The following is an 11,942-nucleotide window of genomic DNA, read 5'->3' as shown; positions in this document are numbered from 1 at the left end:
TTCCTTTCACCCGCTGGGCTCCACCCACACTGGCCTTTTTCTTCTGTTGCTCTTACATGTCTGGTTTGGAGTTTCTTCTACCTGGGATGCTCTCTGGCAGATCTGTACATCCTTCTTTTCACACAGTGTCACCTCCTGTATAAAGCAGCCCCTCCATGCCCCCACACCTATGATCTATCACATTATTCCATTTTGGTACTTTCACAGCATATGTCACTCTCTGAAATTATCCTTTTTTTTTTTTTTTTTTTTGTGAGGAAGATTGGCCGTCAGCTAACATCTCTGCCAGTCTTCCTTTTTTTGTATGCAGGACACCATGACAGCATGGCTGCCGACAAGTGGTGCCCTAAGTGCCCAGGGTCTGAACCTGCAAACCCGGGCCGCCAAAGCAGAGTGCACTGAACTTAACCGCTACACCACTGGGCTGGCCCCTGAAATCACCATTTTTTACTTATTTGTTTTCTTTTATATTATCAGCCAAATCATACCCTAACATAAGCCCCATGAAAGCGGGAAAGTTGTCTTGTACTCCGCTGTATGTCTAGCACCTAACTCAGTACCCATATATATTTATGGAATCTGTTGAATGAATTAGTGTCCACAATTCCTTCTGTGTAATTGGAGGTACTATCATGGGTGTGCTCCTAAAGATGGTGGCAAAGAGTTAACTCGTATAAAATCCCAGAGTGTTTGCTTGGAAATCGAGGACACTTGGATAGGTCAAGCATCCCTGAAACTGGCCAGAAGCAGAGTCACCAGGAGAGCTGATAAAAATAGAGCTTCCTGGGCACCAGCCAGCGCCTACTGGATCAGAACATCCAGGGCTGAGTCAGGAAGCTGCTGGTGCTGACCGAGAGTGGGCAGTGTGAAAAATCACCGGGGGAGTGGACCCGGGGCCAAGTATGTGTTCTTACCTTTGACCTTGTATCTGCACTTCTGGGAAATAATCCCAACCACAGAAAAGACGTTGTGTACAAAGATATTTATCTCACCTTGTTTATAAAAGTGAAAATTTAAAAACAGCATAAATGTCCAAAACCAGGGGAAGTGATTAAGGGAACCATGATCCAGTTACTCAATAGACATTAAAATTTATACTTAGGAATATGTTTCTACATGAGAAGCGTTTTGACTTTGCTGTGATCTGAATGTTTGTGTTCCCCCAAGTTCATGTACTGAAATTCTAACCCCCAGGGTGATGGTCCTAGGAGGCGAGGACTTGGGAGGTGCTTAGGTTGGGGGAGGAGGGGACCCCGGCAGATGGCATTAGTGCCCTTATAAAAGAGACCCACAGGGCTAGTTTGGCCGTTCCACCTTGTGAGGCCACAGCGAGAAGCTGACTGTGTGCAACCCAGAGGGTGCTCTCACGGGAACCCAAGCACGCTGGCACCCTGGTCTCGGGCTTCGAGCCTCCAGAACCCGCGCGGGACATTGCTGCTGTTTCAAAGCCCCCAGTCCGTGGTCTTTTGTTATAGCAGCCCGAGCGGACAGCTGTCATGCTGGCACGTACAACTGCTTGTTGACACCATTGGGCTTAAATGCATGACAGTCCTGGAGGCTGACTGCGTAGGTGCGAATTCCAGCTCTGACCAGGGCTGTGATCCTGGGCTAGCTATTAAACTTCTCTGGGCTTCTGTTGCCTCGTCTTTAAAATGGAGATAATGACAACATCGAGCTGAAGGGTTATTGTGAGGATTAAATGAGTTAATACATGCCACATTTTAGGTCCTTGAGGAATACTGTATATTTATAATGTATACGGGTGGAAGACTAGAAGGAGATATATTAAAATGCTGACAGCAACTCTGCTAAGCTTGTTAGATATGGGTGATTTTCTTTTCTCCGTTCTCCACGGGCGGTTCTGTCACCTCTATAACTTATCGAACATAATGACCGTCAAATCTCCAGCGGGATGCAAAACCCAGCACTGGGGTAGGGAGTGGGTGTGGAGAGAAGGCAAATGCACCAAGGAATGTTTGCAAATGTAAACTCATATTCAAATATAAAATATGAAGTTAGTAAAGATTAGAGCAATCGCTTGTCCGGCTGCTCTGCAGTCAAGCTGTATTTACAACCCTGAACAGTCTACGTCCAGAGCGCATGCTCCTCACTCTCAACCACAGTGTGTTTCCAGAAAACGTGCTTCTATCTCCTGTCCTCTCTCCTGTAGGTCGATCTGGTGGGCGGGCTTTGGTCATCATGTATTCATACGTGAATAGTAAGGGCATGTCTACTTGCGGGAGAACAGCTCTGCCCTGGCGCCCTGACAGCTTTGCCCGCATCCACACAGGCCACCAGGCGGCGGCTCAAGCTGTCGCCTATCTGAGTCTTGGCGGAATGCCTTGTGGTCCTCCCGGAACGCAGGAGCATGTGACGCTTGCGACCATGGGCTCCGAGGCCGTCTCCCCCAAGTTCTCTCCCCCTGGGAGGCTATCGGGAAACCACTTCTCATCGCCTGCTGGGTCCTGATGAGGTGGGGGACTTTCTGCCGTGCCCTCCTCAGGACAGAGCTGCAGAATATTAAACCACTCGGCTGACGTCTGGAATCGACTCTGCAGCAACGGAGCATCCCACGACTCACGGTGTAGCCACCAGGTTGCATCAGGTTTCGGGGCTGTCCTTTTTGGTGTCGGGGACACGGCGCACTGGGAGGGGGTACCCTCGGCTTATCCCCCTTTGCCCTGTCTGCGTTGGTAATAACCTCAATCTGAGATTGGCTGGCGACCCTTCCCCATGAGGAGGCTCGGCCGTCCCCTTCCCCTTGCCTTGTGGTGTAGGATGCACCCGGGAATGAAACAGGCGGAGCCCCTGCTCTCCCGGAGCTGACACCGCAGTGGGGTGACAGACCACAAAGGTAGGCACGAGGAACAAGTGATGTCTGTCTTCTAACAGAAGGTGCTATCGATTGTGGAAAACGGGAAATCTAAAGGGTCCGGGCTCAGCACTCTCAGGGAGGTGGCAGACGCTGTGGGAAATAGAGCGATCGGTGTGCCCCTCACTGAGGACCTGAGACCCCAGCCAGGAGGGAGAGCTGCGGAAGGCGCAAAGAAGAGGGGAGGGTGGAGAGGCAGCCCTGGTCCCATCCTGAAGGCCCCGCCAGCTGTTCTGACTTTGGCTTTTCATCGAGGCATATGGCGAAGCATCGCAGAGTTTGTGTTTTTCGCCTTTTTATTGTAAAATAAAAGATACAGGTACAGAAAGCCACACAAAACAAATGTAGAGCTAAGTGAGCTCTTACGAAGCCTGTCCTCGGTTAATCACCTTCCAGGCCAAGAAGTAAATTTGCCAGTTTCCTCAGAGCCCCTCTGTGGGCTCTGTCCCACTCAGAGACCCCCACCTCTGCCCAAATGTGACCACCATCCTGACTTGTCTCTTAATCACTTGTTTGGTTTCTCTCTATTTTTCACCCAAGTTTGCATCTCATCTCTAGTCACTATAGTTTAATCTTAATACATCTTTTTTTTTTTTCTGGTGAGGAGGTTTGGCCCTGAGCTAACATCCGTTGCCAATCTTCCTCTTTTTTTTTTGCTTGAGGAAGATTAGCCCTGAGCTATCATCAGTGCCATTCTTCCTCTATTTTGTATGTGGGTCACCACCACAGCACGGTTGATGAGTGGTGTGTAGGTCCCTGCTGGGATCTGAACCTGTGAACCCAGGGCCACTGAAGTGGAGCATGTGAACTTAACCACTATGCCACTGGGCCGGCCCCAATATGTCTTTTAAGTCGGCTTTAGCCCACAGGTCCTCCTCCATCCCTTTCTTCCCCTTTCTTCATCTGTTGAAGTACTTGGTCAATTTGGCCTATGGTTTTTCCCATGCTGGATTTTGTTAATCATTGCATGGCTTTGAGCAGAGGAGTGACGTGATCTGACTTAGATTTTAAAAGGATCCTGCTCCTATTGTGTTGAGACTGTAGGGTGACAAGCAGACCTCTTTGGGGCTACTGCAGAAGTTCATGAGAGATGACGTGGCTTGGAGCAGGGTGGGAGAGGCGGCAGAGGCAAGAGCCAGCTGGATTCAGGTTATATTTTGAAGATACATTAGACAACAGGATTTCCCTAAATACATCGGGCGTGGAGTGCGAAAGAAAGGAGTCGAGAATGACTGCAAAGATTTTTTTAAAAATGCTTTATTGAGACGTACTTCATGGGTTGTACAACTTAGCCCTCTGAGGTGTAAAGTTCAGTGGTTTTAGTAGATTCACAGAGTAGTGAAACGATCACCGTGCTTTAATTTTAGACCATTTCCATCAAAAAGAAACCTGTGCCCGTTAGCGGTCACTCTCCGCTCCTGCCCACCCCGCCCCTCCCAGGCCCTAGCAACTGCTCGTCTACTTTCTGCCTCTACGTTTACCTGTTCTGGATGTTTCATGTGAGCAGGACTACATGGTCTTTTATGACCGGCTTCTTTCACTTAACAGAATGTTTTCAAGGGTCATCCAAGTTGTAGCATTTATCAATACTTCCCTTCTTTTTATTTTCAAATCCTATTTCATTGTACGGATATGCCATATTTTGTTTATCCATCTATCAGGTGACAGACATTTGGGTTGTTTCCACTTTTGGCTATAAAAAATGCCAAAGTTTTTGTATGGACATGCGTTTTGAGTTCTCTTGGGTATATACCCAGGAGTGTCATGTGCTAGAGTCATATGGTAACTGTATGTTTAATTTATTAAAGAACTGCCAAACTATTTTCCACAGTGGCTGTATCGTTTTACATTCCCACCAGCAATGTATGAGGGTTCCAATTTCTCTACACCCTCATGAACACTTTTTGCTATTTGTCTTTTTTTTTTTTTTTGGTAAGGAAGATTGGCCCTGAGCTAACATCTGTTGCCAATCTTCCTCTTTTTGCTTGAGGAAGATTCACCCTGAGCTAACATCTGTACCAGTCTTCCTCTATTTTGTATGTGGGATGTCACGACAGCATAGTTCAGTGGGTGGTACGTAGGTCTGTGCCTGGGATCTGAACCCATGAGCCCAGACCACTGGAGCTGAGCATGTGAACTTAACCACTGCACCACAGGGCCAGCCCCACTATTTGTCTTTTTGATTACAGCTATCCTAGTAGATGTGAGTGGTATCTCATTGCAGTTTTTATTTGAACTTCTCTAATGACTAATGATGTTGAAGATCTTTTCATGGGCTTATTGGCCATTTGTATATCTTCTTTGGAGAAACATCTATTCAGACTCTGCCCATTTTTAATTGGGTTTTTTTTTATCGTTGAATATAAGGCTTCTCTATACATTCAGATACATGTCCCTTGTCAGCTACATGATTTGCAAATATTTTCTCTTCTTCTATAGGTCGTCCTTTCACTTTCTTGGCAGTGTCCTGTGAAGCGCAAAAAGTTTTTAATTTTGATGAAATCCAATTTATTTATTTTTTTCTTTTCTTGCTTGTGCTTCTGGTGTTATCTCTAAGAAACTATCACCTAACCCAAGGTCATAAAGATTTACTCCTATATTCTATCTAGGAGTTCTATAGTTTTAGATGGCTATAGTTTAGACCTCTTATATATAGGGCTACAATCCACTTTGAGTTGATCTTTGTGTATGATGTGAGGTCGGAATCCATATGGACCATCGAATTTTCTTTTCCCTTTTTTTTATTGAGGTAAGATTGGTTTATAACATTATATAAACTTCAGGCATGCATCATCATATTTTGATTTCTGTGTAGGTTACATCATATTCACCACCCAAAAACTAATTACCATCCATCACCATATACGTGTGCCCAGTCACCGCTTTTGCACTCCTCCCTCCCACTTCTCCTCTGGTAACCACCAGTCCAATCTCTGTATCTGTGTCTGTTGTTGCTTTTATCTTCTATTTATGAGTGAGATCATACGGTATTTGACTTTCTCCCTCTGACTTATTTTGCTTAGCGTAATACCCTCAAATGGACCATTGAATTTTCAATTTTTTGCAAGTGAGTATCCAGTTGAAAAGGACTATTTGTTGAAAACACTATCTTTCTTCATTGATTTGTCTTGTCACCCTTGCTGAAAATCAATTGACGTAAATGTTAAGTTCTATTTCTGGACTATTAATTCTATTCCGTTGGTTTATATGTCTATCCTCATGCCGGTACCACACTGTCTTGGTTACTGTAGCTTTGTAGTAAGTTTGGAAATTGGACAGTGTGAGTTCTTCAGCTTTATCCTTCCTTTTCAAGATTGTCCTGGCTATTCTGGATCTCTCGTGCCTCTATATGAATTTTAAAATCAGCTTGTCCATTTCTACAAAAAAGACAGCTGGAATTTTGATAGGGATTGCATTGAACCTGTAGATCAATTTGGGGAGTATTGCCATCTTGGAAATATCAGATTTTAGAATCCATGAATATGGGATGTCTTTCCATCTTTTTAAATTTATTTCAACAAGGTTTTGTAGTTTCAGCATACAAATCTTGCACGTTTTTGGTTAAATTTATTCCTAGGTATTTTCTTCTTTTTGATACTATTATAAGTGCAATTGTTTTCATAATTTCATTTTTGATTGTTCATTGCTAGCATATAAAAATATAATTGAATTTTGTATATTGATCTTCTATATCCTGACACAATGCTGAACCTGTTTATTAATCCTTAGGATTTTCTATGTATGGGATCATGTCATCTGCAAATAGAGAGATTTTTACTTCTTCCTTTCCAATATGGAGGACTTTTACTTCTTTTTCTTTTGGCTAATGCCCTGGCTGGAACTCCAGTGCAATGCTGAATGGAAGTCACAAAAGTGGACATCCTTGTCTTGTTTCTGATCTTAGGGAGATAAGCAGTCAGTCATTCTTCATTAAATATGATGTTATCTGTAGGTTTTTCATAGATATTCTTCACTAGTTGAGGAAATTCCCAAGTTTGTTGAGAGTTTTTATCATGAAGAGGTGTTGGATATTGTCAAATGCCTTTTCTGTATCTGTTGAGATGGTACGATGGTTTTTGTCCTTTATTCTATTAATGCAATGATTGATATTTAGATGTTAAGCTAACCTGTGGTCCTGGGACAAATACCACTTGAGTATGATTTTACATGTTGCTAGATTCGGTTTGCTGATATTTAGTTGGGCATTTTTGTGTGAAGGTCTTCTCTTTTGACGTTTTTGTCTGGTTTTGTTATCAGGATGACACTGTCCTCATGGAACGAATTGGAAGCGTTCCCTCCTCTTCTGTCTCAGAAGAGTTTAAATGTTTGGTAGAATTCATCTGTGAAGCCAAGTGAATAGAATTTTTCAAACTATCTATTTCTTCTTGGCTCAGTTTCATTAGTTTGTGTCTTTCTAGGAATTTGTCCATTTTATCTAAAGTGATCTAATTTGATGGCATACAGTTGTTTACGGTAATCTCTTATAATCCCTCCCCCCCTTTTTTTCCTATAAGGTCAGTAGTAGAGCCTCCTCTTTCATTGATGATTTTAGTAATTTGAGTCTTTTCTCTCTCTCTTTTTTTTTTCGGTTAGAGTAGCTAGAGGTTTGTCAATTTTTTTTCCCTGAGGAAGATTCACCCTAAGACAATATCTGTTGCCAATATTCCTATATTTTGTATGTGAGCCAATGTCACAGCATGGTCACTGATAGATGAGTGGTGTAGACCCATGCCCAGGAACCGAACCCAGGCCAGCACCACAGAGAGTGCTGGACTTAACCACTAGGCCACGGAGCTGGCCCAGGAGGTTTGCCAATTTTCTTGATCTTTTCAAAGAAACAGCTTTTGATTTTGTCTATTTTCTCTATTGCTTTCCCTTCTCTATTTGATTTATTTACACTCTAGTCTTTATTATTTCTTTTCTTCTGCTTGTTTGAGTTTAGTTTTCTCTACTTTTCCTAGTTTTTTTCAGGTAGAAAATTTGTTTATTAACTTGAGATTTTTCTTTTTTTTGATATAGATATTTGCAGCTATAAATTTTCCTCTAAGAATTTCTTTGGCTGTATATCACGTTTTGTTATGTTGTATTTCATTTCCATCATTTGAAAACATTTTATAATTTCTTCTGTAATTGCTTCTTTGATCCATTGGCTATTTAATAAAATGTTGCTTTATTTCTCCATATTTGTGAATTTGCCCAATTTTCTCCTGTTGTTTATTTCTAATTTACTTGCAGTGTGGTCAGAGAATATACGTTATGTGACTTCACTTCTTTTAAATTTATTGAGACTCATTTTATGGCTTCAGGTCTGGCCCATCCTGGAGAACGTTCCGTGTGCGCTCGAGGCGTGTGTGTGCTCTGCTGCTGTTGGCGGAGGGTTCTAGGGGTGCCTGTCAGGTCCAGTTGGTTTTAGGGTTGTTCAAGCCTTCTATTTCTTCATTAATCTTCTGCCTAGTTGTTCTATTTATTACTGAAGTGGGGCTTTGGAGTTTTCAATTATTGTTGTTGAATTGTCTCTCTCTCCTTTCAGTTCTGACCATTTTTGCTTCACGTATTTTGGGATACTGTTGTTAGGTGGATACAAGTTTATAATTGTTAGTCTTCTTGACGGATTGACAATTTTATTATTTTTAAATGTCCTTTTTGTCTCTAGTAACAATTTTTGTCAATGTCTATTTTGTCTGATATTAGTATAGCCACTCCAGCTATATTTTGGTCACTACTTGCATGACATAGATTTTTTAATCTTTTTACTTTTATTCTATTCTAAAGGAACTTTTTGAGGCAATAGATATGTTACATATTTTGATTGTGGTGGTGGCTACATGACTACATACATTTGTCAAAACTCATGGAAATGTACACTTAAAAAGGGTGACTTTTACAGCATGTAAATTATATCTTAATACACCTGAGCAAAGGAAAAATAAAGAGAATGGTACGAGAGAAATTCTAGACATCAAAAAGAGATTACTCTCTCAAGGAGTTTTGCTGAAAATGAGAGCTGTGAAATGGGACATTTGCTGGCAGGGGAAGTAAAGCCAAAGTGAAACAAAGAGGCAAAATTTTTTTGCAATTATTTTTTGATGACAGAAGCAAGACCAGTGAGTTTGTTGATGGGAATCATCCAATAATGAAGGAAGAGAATTGCTAGAACCATGTCCCTGAATCAATGAGAAAGGATGGGATCTGGAGCACAGGTGGAAGTCTTGGTTCAGATTGGAGCATGGACAATTTTCCAATCATAACAGGATGGAGGGCACATTGTATGCATCTACATGCCAGCAGTGGGTAGATATTGTGCTGTGAATCTGGAAATTTTCTTTTGATTGCTTTTGTTTTCTCCATGAAGTAGAAACCAAGATCAAGAGCTGAGAGTGTTCACTCTTAACGACTGCTAGCTCACCTGAACCTGGCCACTTCTCTTCTTCTCTGTAGACCATAGGAGGAATGGACCACGCCTTGCATATGATAGTGTCACCAAGAGATACTTCAAGTGCAGCCAAAAGACTAGGTAATTGGGCCACACGATGTCGAGCAATTCCATTTTTTTGTTGATTTGTTTTTAAGAGAACTGACAAGTACCTTTGGGGCTACATGTTCTTAGCTGGAGTTTGTCTCCAGCCTCCGTTCTGTAGCTCTTGTCTTTCCTGCCTGTTCTTTATTTGGGTGTCTGTTTGTTCAGCTGAATGAGGTGTGGACTGTCAATATAAACTCAGCCAAGAGGTCTCTGGCTTTTGAATCCATCCTCCTTCCTGTCTCTAGATGGCTTTTATTACACTAATGCCTTTCTCAATATCTAAATTAAACTTAATTTCTCTCTCCTCCCTCCAAAAAATCCATTTTCCTCTCTATCCAGTATCCTCATCTCAGTAAATGCCACAATCATTGGAACTCTCTCTATTTCCTCCCTTTATCCCCATCCCCCATTGCCTCCATATTCAGGCCATCAGCAAGTCCTCTTTGTCCTTTCTTCAAGATGTCTCAAGGACCTGACCACTTCTTTCATCTCTATTTCCCATTACCTTAATCCAGACCTCCACTGCCATCTTTCCATTGGGCTACTGCAACAACTTCCTTAATTTTCTCTCTGCCTAAGCTCGCTGCACCCATGGATCTATTCTCTACCACGGCATACAAAGTTCCATCCAACCTGAATCTTGCCTACTTCTCAAACCTCATCTCATGCCCTCTCCCCTTTCTTACTCCTGTCTAGCTGCACTGATCTCCTTTCATTTGTTTGAACACCACACGCTGTTTCTGGCTCAGAATATTTTCTCTGCCCCTTTGTCTGGAATGCTCTTTCATCTACTCCTCAAATGGCTGGCCCTTTCTCATCTTTAAGGTCTTTGCATAGTTGTCATCTCCTCAGAGATAGCTTCCCTCACTACTTTATCCAAAGTTGGCTTTCCCAACCCCACTCTCCTTGTCCTTATAACATTCTAATCTCTTTTGTTTTGCTCCTGTCCCCACATTCTTTTTTAGTCTATTTCTCCACTAGACTGAGAGACTGAATATACAGACAATAGCCAGACCATATATAAAAATAGAACTTAGACTCACAACCTGCAGCAGCCTGCCCCGTACACCAACTACCTCATCTATGACAAAGAACCCAGGAAGCAGACCTGCTGCCAGTCAGGTTGCAGAAAGCCAGGCTGCTGTCTCCAATCACAGTCCAGGAAGCTAAACAACAACTTCTGTAACATTTGGCCCCAAATGGCCAAGATTTGATTAATAACTGACAGCTTCCCTAATTTTTGTCTCTGCTTCCAATTTAGGACCAACCAGAGAAAGCCAAATATGCACCTTGCCCAATCACATAGGATGCCGGGCTTCTAGTTTGTGTGCCTACAGCGTCCCCATGCCCACCGCCTCCAATCAGGGCATGCCTGAAGCCTTCTCTTCTGTTCACCATAAAGCTCTCCTACTCCTCTGCCTGCCTTTGACTCTCTGCCAAAGTACAGCTGACACCCTTGCTATAGCAAGCTCAGAATAAACAGACTTTACTTGTCTCATTCAGTTGGTCATTGTTTATTTCCACAAGACTATTAAAAGAAATGGACCATGCCTTGCTTACAATTGTATCATCAAGGCAACAATGCTCAATCAATACTTGATGAATGAGTGAATGAATTAATGGAAATCAAAAAGCATTAGTTGACCATATGATACAGCTATTCCACTTCTGGGTATTTATCTAAAGAACACAAAAACACTAATTTGAAAAGATATATGTACGCCTATCTTCGTTGTAGCATTATTTACATTGTAGCATTATTATAGCCAAGACTTGGAAACAACCTAAGGGCCCATTGATGGATGAATGGATAAAGAAAATGTGATATGTATATAGTGGAATACTACTCTGCCATAAAGATGAAATCTTGCCATTTGTGACAATGTGGATGGACCTTGAGGGTATTATGCTAAGTGAAATAAGTCAGACAGAGAAAGACGATTACTGTATGACTTCACTCATGTGTGGAAGATTAAAAAACAAAGCAAAACAACAACAACAAAACAAACACATAGATATGGAGAACAGATTGGTGGTTATCAGAGGGGAACACAGGTCGGGGGAGGGCAAAAGGGGTAAAGGGGACATTGGTACAGTGACAAATGGAAACTAGACTTTTGGTAGTGAACACAGGTAGTCCATACATAAGTTGGAATAAAATGATATACACATGAAATTTATATGTTATAAACCAATGCTACCTCAATTATAAAAAGGAAAAAATAAAGTAAAATCATTAGTTGAATAGTCATTCCTTCCCCAGCTTGGCTTCAAGCTTATTCCTTGCTGTATCCACCCTTACATCCTCTAAGCATGCTTTTCTCAACCAGATCTTCTTCCCTGTGCTCATGGTGCATTATTTTCTATAAAACATTGGAGTCCTTTCTTCTCCATGAAACATTTTTTTGACCACCCTAGCCCTTACTGACTCTCCCTTCTCTGAATTCATACAGCACATACCACCTCATTTTGGATTTCATTTCTTTCAGTTCATAAGGTGTCTACTTTCCTGGGATTGGTGGTGGAATTTCTGGTACCCTTCATGGTGTC

General features: G+C 42.1%; 1 long non-coding RNA gene across 1 annotated transcript; it reads left to right on the top strand.

Moving 5' to 3' along the window:
- The first annotated feature begins 2,350 nt into the window (after positions 1 to 2,350).
- On the top strand, positions 2,351 to 10,890 carry LOC139074306 (uncharacterized). The gene is made up of 3 exons (XR_011523808.1): positions 2,351 to 2,595; positions 9,228 to 9,386; positions 10,654 to 10,890. It is a non-coding gene; the product is annotated as an uncharacterized lncRNA (long non-coding RNA).
- The last annotated feature ends 1,052 nt before the right edge of the window (positions 10,891 to 11,942 follow it).

This window comes from Equus przewalskii, chromosome 11, assembly GCF_037783145.1.
Source record: "Equus przewalskii isolate Varuska chromosome 11, EquPr2, whole genome shotgun sequence".
NCBI classification, from domain to species: domain Eukaryota; kingdom Metazoa; phylum Chordata; class Mammalia; order Perissodactyla; family Equidae; genus Equus; species Equus przewalskii.
The sequence above is the reverse complement of the archived record's forward strand: the minus strand, read 5'-3'. Positions and strand labels throughout refer to the sequence as shown.